We start from the raw sequence: 6,856 nt of genomic DNA on the forward strand, positions 1-6,856 counted from the left end.
TGTGAATGGTGTCCATGTCTCTAACCATCTGTGTGAATGGTGTCCATGTCTCTAACCATCTATGTGAATGGTGTCCATGTCTCTAACCATCTATGTGAATGGTGTCCATGTCTCTAACCATCTGTGTGAATGGTGTCCATGTCTCTAACCATCTATGTGAATGGTGTCCATGTCTCTAAACATCTATGTGAATGGTGTCCATGTCACTCTCTGTCTGTGAATGGTTCCCTTGTCTCTATCCCTCTGTGTAAATTATGTCATTGTCTCTCTGTCCCCCTGTGTGAACAGTGTCCTTGTCTCTTTTTCCCTCAGTGCGAATGGCGCCCTTGGCTTTACATGTAATGAACAGACAAAGTTGGTCTCACACACAGTGGGACAGTGAGACAGGTTTGCGGAAACACAAATAGACACATCCCACTTAAGACAATCAGGTCATCCTGAGATTTCTACAAGCCTCTTAATGACATCAATCTAATCACCAAGTCCACTCAACACCAGGCTTTTTAAAAACTCCATTTAGGCACACTGTTGCCCGGCAACTCGTTGATTGGCCATTAAGTGGTACATCGGCCCACAACAACAGAATGAGGGACATCTCATTAAAACCAGACAATAGTCTTATTTGTCCCACTGATGAAAGAGCAACACAACCTGACGGTGATTACTGCCGCTCCTCACGCTGAACTCCAGGAGTTTGGCGGTTCAGAAGTGGTCTTGATCAGAGGGAATGTGAAACTGAAAAGAAAGTAGCGTGATATTGTTTTGTCGAGGACAGCCTTGTACCCTGTTTTTGTGAGGAAAATGAGGACAACTCCAATTTTGCGCCTGAAGACGAGGCATAATGTGAGATCTCATTTTAACTGCTCTGGATGGCTGTCTCCTTCTCTCTTTCTCTCAAAGTTCCTTTCATCTCTCACACTCCCCTCTCACACACACACAAACGCACATTTGTCATGTAATAAGGCGTGCAATAGGGCGCCAGACATCCAGTCAGGCTATTATTCAAAGATTTCTGTGGACGGTATTTGAAAGACTTAACCTGAAACACTTGAATTTTACCCTTTGAAACATGTTAATCTCATAAAAGCAGGCAGTGATAATTCTCTGATGTGGTTCTGCCTCGTCAGATAATTCAATATTGTGATACAGTAATTTCAGCTAAGAAAATTCTACTGCAGCCCCAGAGACCTGAAAATACCTTGTTGTCTTTGCAGAATGCAGTCTACTTGAAATATCAAGAATATAGTCACAAACCAGTTTGACATATGCTCCTCTTTTCCACAGAGGGATGTGGTTTTGGTTGGGCGGACATAGATGGTATTTGTTGTGCAATGCTGGCAAAAACAATTGAGCTCTTGGCCAATGAGGATGGCAGAAGTAGGAAAGTTTTCTTGGTCCTGTAGAGCTGAATAGATGGAGCATGTCACTGACTCTGCCAGAGTTAGGACTTCGTCTCCCAGTGGGGCCATACATGCTACAAATGTATGCACACATGGCACTGAAAGGCGCTTTGGACAAACATATCAACCAAATGGCAATCGTTATGCCTCTGGCATCTGCCAGGCTGAGCAGCCAAAGCAGTGGGTTGGTTTGTAATACACTTAGTCTGAAATTCCTGCACTATTTCCCTTTTAGCTCCTTCTGTGAATTAAGAATATGCGGCCATAAAGTCATGAGGAGGGGTGAGACGCTGTAAACAAAATCATATCAGGCTGAAATGTTTTCTTGTAAGAAGACGTATTAACAGAATTGGTTAAACTAGAATTACTGCCACACAGTTGTATGTCTCCGCCCACCAGTCCACCCTGTGGTCCTTGAGATGTCGCAATGACAAGAAAAAGACTGACATGAGGTCACAGTTACCTTGACCTTTGACCACCAAAATCTAATCAGTTCATCGTTAAGTTCAAGTGGATGTTCGTGCCAAATTTTAAGAAATTCCCTCAGTGTTTTTGTGAGAAAGGGCAGAGAATAAGATAGATGCAAGGTCACAGTGACCTTTGACCACCAAAATCTAGTCAGTTCATTGTTTTATCTACCTGAAGTTAAGATTTGTCAAATTTGAAAGAATTCCCTCAAGGCATTCTTAAGATACTACATTTGAAATAATGTTACAGTGACCTTGACCTTTAAACACCAAATTCTAATCAGGTTATTTCTGAGTCCAAGTGGACATTTATGTCAAATTTGAAGAAATTTTTAATAATTAATAATTGAGCATTGTGGTTAAAAGAATGACAGGGATGCAAGGTCACAGTAACTTTGACCTTTAAATACGAACTTCCTATCAGTAAATTGCAGAGTCCGAGTGAACATTTGTGCTAATTTAAAACAATCCCTTTAAGGTGTTGTTGAAATACTGACTTCATAAAAATGAGACAGACAAGGTCATAGTGACCTTGACCTATCACCCATGACCACCAAATTCTCATCAGTTCCAAGTGAAAGTTTGTGCTGAATTTTAAGAAACTCCCTCATGGCGTGCCTGGGATATCACCCTCACGAAAATGGGAGACACAGGTACGTACGGATGGACGGACAAACCAAAAACATAATGCCTCCGGCCGCGGCTCTCACCACTGCAGAGACAAGAAAACTACGGTTCACACGAAAAATAAAAATGTGTAAATCACCAAATGATTGAATCCTGACTCTTTGACATCAAGCCATATTTACTGTAATTTTATTGAAGTGTTATAATCCACGCCTACCTCGTTTGTTATAAGGAGCAGCCTCTGTCACAGACTGTTTGCTCTCTGAGTAAAAATATTAAGTAAAACACAGGAAAAAGCTGTTGGGGAACAAGGACGCATCAAAACAATGCCTTTGAGAATAAATCTGTTTCAAGATGATATTTATATTTAATATACTTAACCAGCAGCCCTGAGAGAACAACTAAGTGCTGCTGTAATAATTCAAAGGTCTTTTTTAATAATTAATTATACATTTAATTTACTGAGTGCTTTTCAGGGTCCTCAGAGACACTTTACATAAGTTAAAATGATCATAAAACACACTAAAAATAAATAACACAACATTAATCAGACTTTATAAGCAGGTCTGAAAAGGTGAGTACAAATACCAGAACTTCAGCTTTGTTTTGATTTAACTGCAGGAAACTAAGAGACACCCAGGCACTACTCAGTTTAAGACAATTAAATAAAATGGAATTGAAAGTTCACCAGGTTTGACAGATTTGTAGAGTTGGACATCATCAGCATGGCAAAATCAAGACACAGCCAAACTGACAGACACGGAAACGTGTATAGGGAGAATAAAACAGACCCCAGGACTGATCCCTGAGGAACTCCACAGGTCAAAGGAGCAAATATTTCAACCCACTTCTTCAGATCATCTGATGAAATATTATGATCTACTATAGCAAAGGCAGTGGTTATATCCACAACAACTGAGATAAAATTTTTGCTACAATTGGACTTCAGCATGATGTCATTTGTTACCTAAAGGGGAGCGTTCTCTGTGCGGTGCCTCTGAGGGAAACTGAGAATAAGGAAGCGCTGACCAGACTGACAATCACTAATACATGGTCTCCTCTACAACAGGTACTGTCACGGTGATGAGGAAGTTAGAATTAGTAGTACTGTAGTTTGCTGTAGTATTTCTCTCTTCTTCACACACAAACACACACATTCTTGTATTTTTTTTGTCTGTGTGACATAATGGCCCTTTACCCTGCCTACCGTGAAATTTCAATGAATAGCCCGGGCTATTATTTGCTTAAATCACTGAACTGACTGGTGTCTGTATAGGACAGGCCTTAAATTCTTTTCACACAAAATTGTTGCTCAGCAAAGATTAGGAAATACAATCAAACTGTTTATTCAAACCTGTATGAATATTACTTTTGTAAAAATTAGAAAGAGTTACGATTCTTGTTTTATAGCACTTGAGGATTACAGCACCCGGCATGTCGACACACCACCACCTTGTTTTTCCTGTTAAAACATTACTCACAAATTGGCTCCATTTTTTTATGAAAAACCATTTTGATTCTTTTGATCTGAGGACTCTTACAGACTAAAGGAATATGAATAACCTGCAGGGTAACTGAGGAATGGACACATAATTGGACTCTCTGACTGCTGACTGCTTCAGAGGTAACATAGGGAGTCATAGGGTTTTTTTATACTCTTACCAGGCCGGATAAGTCTGATTGAATTATTCTGTGGTGCTCATTGTTTCAGTAAAATGAACTCAGTGATTGGATTGTGGAGAATCTAACTGAGCTAACAATGTGTAGCAGCTCCATACTGACAAAAGTTTAAACAGTTATATTCATATGCGGAATCTAAACAGGTGGGTAGCCAACAACCTGTTGTATACATCTAAAGAACTTCAATAAAAATGACCTGCTTGGCAACCAGACCAGGCGTCGAATCAAGACAGGCCTTTTTTTTGTCAAAATGTATAGCTACACCAGGCTAGTAAAAGGGACTGGACTTTTAATTGGGACGAAGCTTTAAATTGAAGTTTTACTGTAAATACCCAACCCCAACCCTAACCTAATTCTAACCTGAACCTTAACCTTTCTAGGGATCCGCTCCTGCAGAAAGAACTCCTTTTAACCACTTCTTCTAATAAATAAACTTCCTGTTGCCCCAAATATGCAGTGGCCCAGTAGCCTCAGAATTCATCCAAAATCTTAAATTATTGTAATGCTCATGGGGCTCTTCCAACCCCCATCAGGACTCATAAAAGGACATTTGTAAGTATTCCCATACTTCCAGTCCCTGAGCCTGTGCCCCTCGGAGCGCTATTTTCAGAGTGTTGCGTTTTAACCCCAACCTAACCTAATTCTAACCAGACCCTTAAACCTGAGTCTTAATTCTCAAACAGTTCTTTGAAGAGGTGAGGATCAGCCAATGCATTGTGCTCGAGAGGTAAAAAATCTACGACTACCAGAATACACTGCGCCGTGCCTGACCAATAAACGCTTCCGCTGGTGGGTGGCATAGGGTTCATCCCAATATCCCTCCTCAACTCCTCTATCCTCACTACCTTGACCCAGAAATCGATTAAGACCCACCATCTCGAAGGATGTCCCAATTCCTTAAATAGCTACGCTCAGAGGAGTCGAAGAGAAGAGAGGAGGGATCTCTGAGGAGCGATGAGCGAGGCCACATGAGAGCAACCTTCGAGAAAGTCTTTGACCAACCAACACGCCCTCTTATTGAATATCAGTTGTTGATTGGAAGCTTCAGCTGATCAGACTGATCTGATACAACATCAGTGGAGTTTCACAGGGGAACGTGGATGTGAGCAAAGGTATTGGGATGTACCCATGATGCAAGCTTGGCTGTTTTGACAAAGGAAACAAGATAGTGATCGGCTGGTAACAAACAATCTCGATTTACAGTTGAACAGTAAACTAAAATATGATTCTGAAAAATTTGAGACGAGAAATAGGCAACACAATAACAGATTCTTCATATCTGTATTTGATCAGCACTGCTTAGTTTTATCGTTTGATCTCTGGTGGCTGAAAATCAGTCAATTACCTGTTAATTAATCAACCGTTTCCTGCTGAGACAAACATACAGATGTGTAGGTCTGACATCCTTCCCTGTGTTTAGTAAAGTTATTAATTTTGTCTTTTTCTAGCCTATTGAAGTTTGCTCTGTCTCTCCAGTGGTCAGGTTTGCATCTTAAAATGTGCACAAAGCTCATTTCTGTGAATGCCATCACTGCAAAATCCACCCAGTCCAGATCCCTGGCTCTGAAAATGGGAACGAGTTTAATCCCTCCCTTGTGGAACTCAGTCTGTTGCCTATAAAAGTGTCTAATACCAGAGCTGTTGGTGTGATGGGTTTAGATTTGATTATAGAAAGTAAATAAATGCCCATTTTGTTTTAATTAGCCATTTAAAAAAACAAACTGAATAAAACAAGTTGTTTAAAAAGAGATTAAATTAGGACGTCTTTTATTAATCTATGCACACAGTCGGGGGCATCATCTGTTTTCAGCCAGACGGCGGTGTGACCAAACTGCAGGCTCAACTCTGTGCAGGGATTTTATGTGTTTTTGCAGACTCCACTTTTATACTTGCAGAGGGAAAGCAGCATCACTAACCAGCTTGACATTTTCTGCCCTCCATTTTGTGGAGCATGTTTGTTCTTCACTTGGGTTTACTTTACTCTTTTTTCTTCCTTCCCACTCTGAGAAGCTGCTGATTTCCACCTTCAGCAGTAAAACCTGTCATATTATAGAGGAGTGGAGTTTAAAATGCTGCCAACTGTTTACATGTATCTGTTTAAATGTTAAACAATAAAAAAACATTGGCTTTCATGTTGTTTACAGGACACTGATTAGATGATTTACATCAGGTACAACTTTGGTTTATTACTTAAATATCACAAATTATACAAAGAACATCAGGAACACGGGACAAACTGTTCTCAATCATTAAAATGACCTTGACCTTCACTGTTTCCTAAATCTTCTCTGAGAGCATCGCCTGAGGGCAAAATTTGACCAAACTGTAGTCTGACCTGTTTTTTTTTTCTGTTGACGGTGACTTTATTTTTTCTTTTGGGGAAATATTTGCCTCTGTCTTGACAGAGTAGCTCACCCTAACCCACTGCAACTTAAGGCAACAGTTTGACGTTGTTTGACAGCTTGTTGTTCTCTAACCCACAGACGTTCAGACTGAGAGTCTAATGTCTGTGCTGGAGCTACTCAGGCTTGAGTTGAAGGTGTGAGAAAGAATAGTATCAGTAACATTGTTAACACTGTGCTACATTACAGAGAAATACAAACCGTACTAATGAACCTTCATTAATATAGGCCTATATTTTATCTCCAAGTGCACGTCACACACTGAGCGAGCCGCCTGTTA

This window comes from Epinephelus moara, chromosome 24 (genome assembly GCF_006386435.1).
Source record: "Epinephelus moara isolate mb chromosome 24, YSFRI_EMoa_1.0, whole genome shotgun sequence".
Taxonomy (NCBI): domain Eukaryota; kingdom Metazoa; phylum Chordata; class Actinopteri; order Perciformes; family Serranidae; genus Epinephelus; species Epinephelus moara.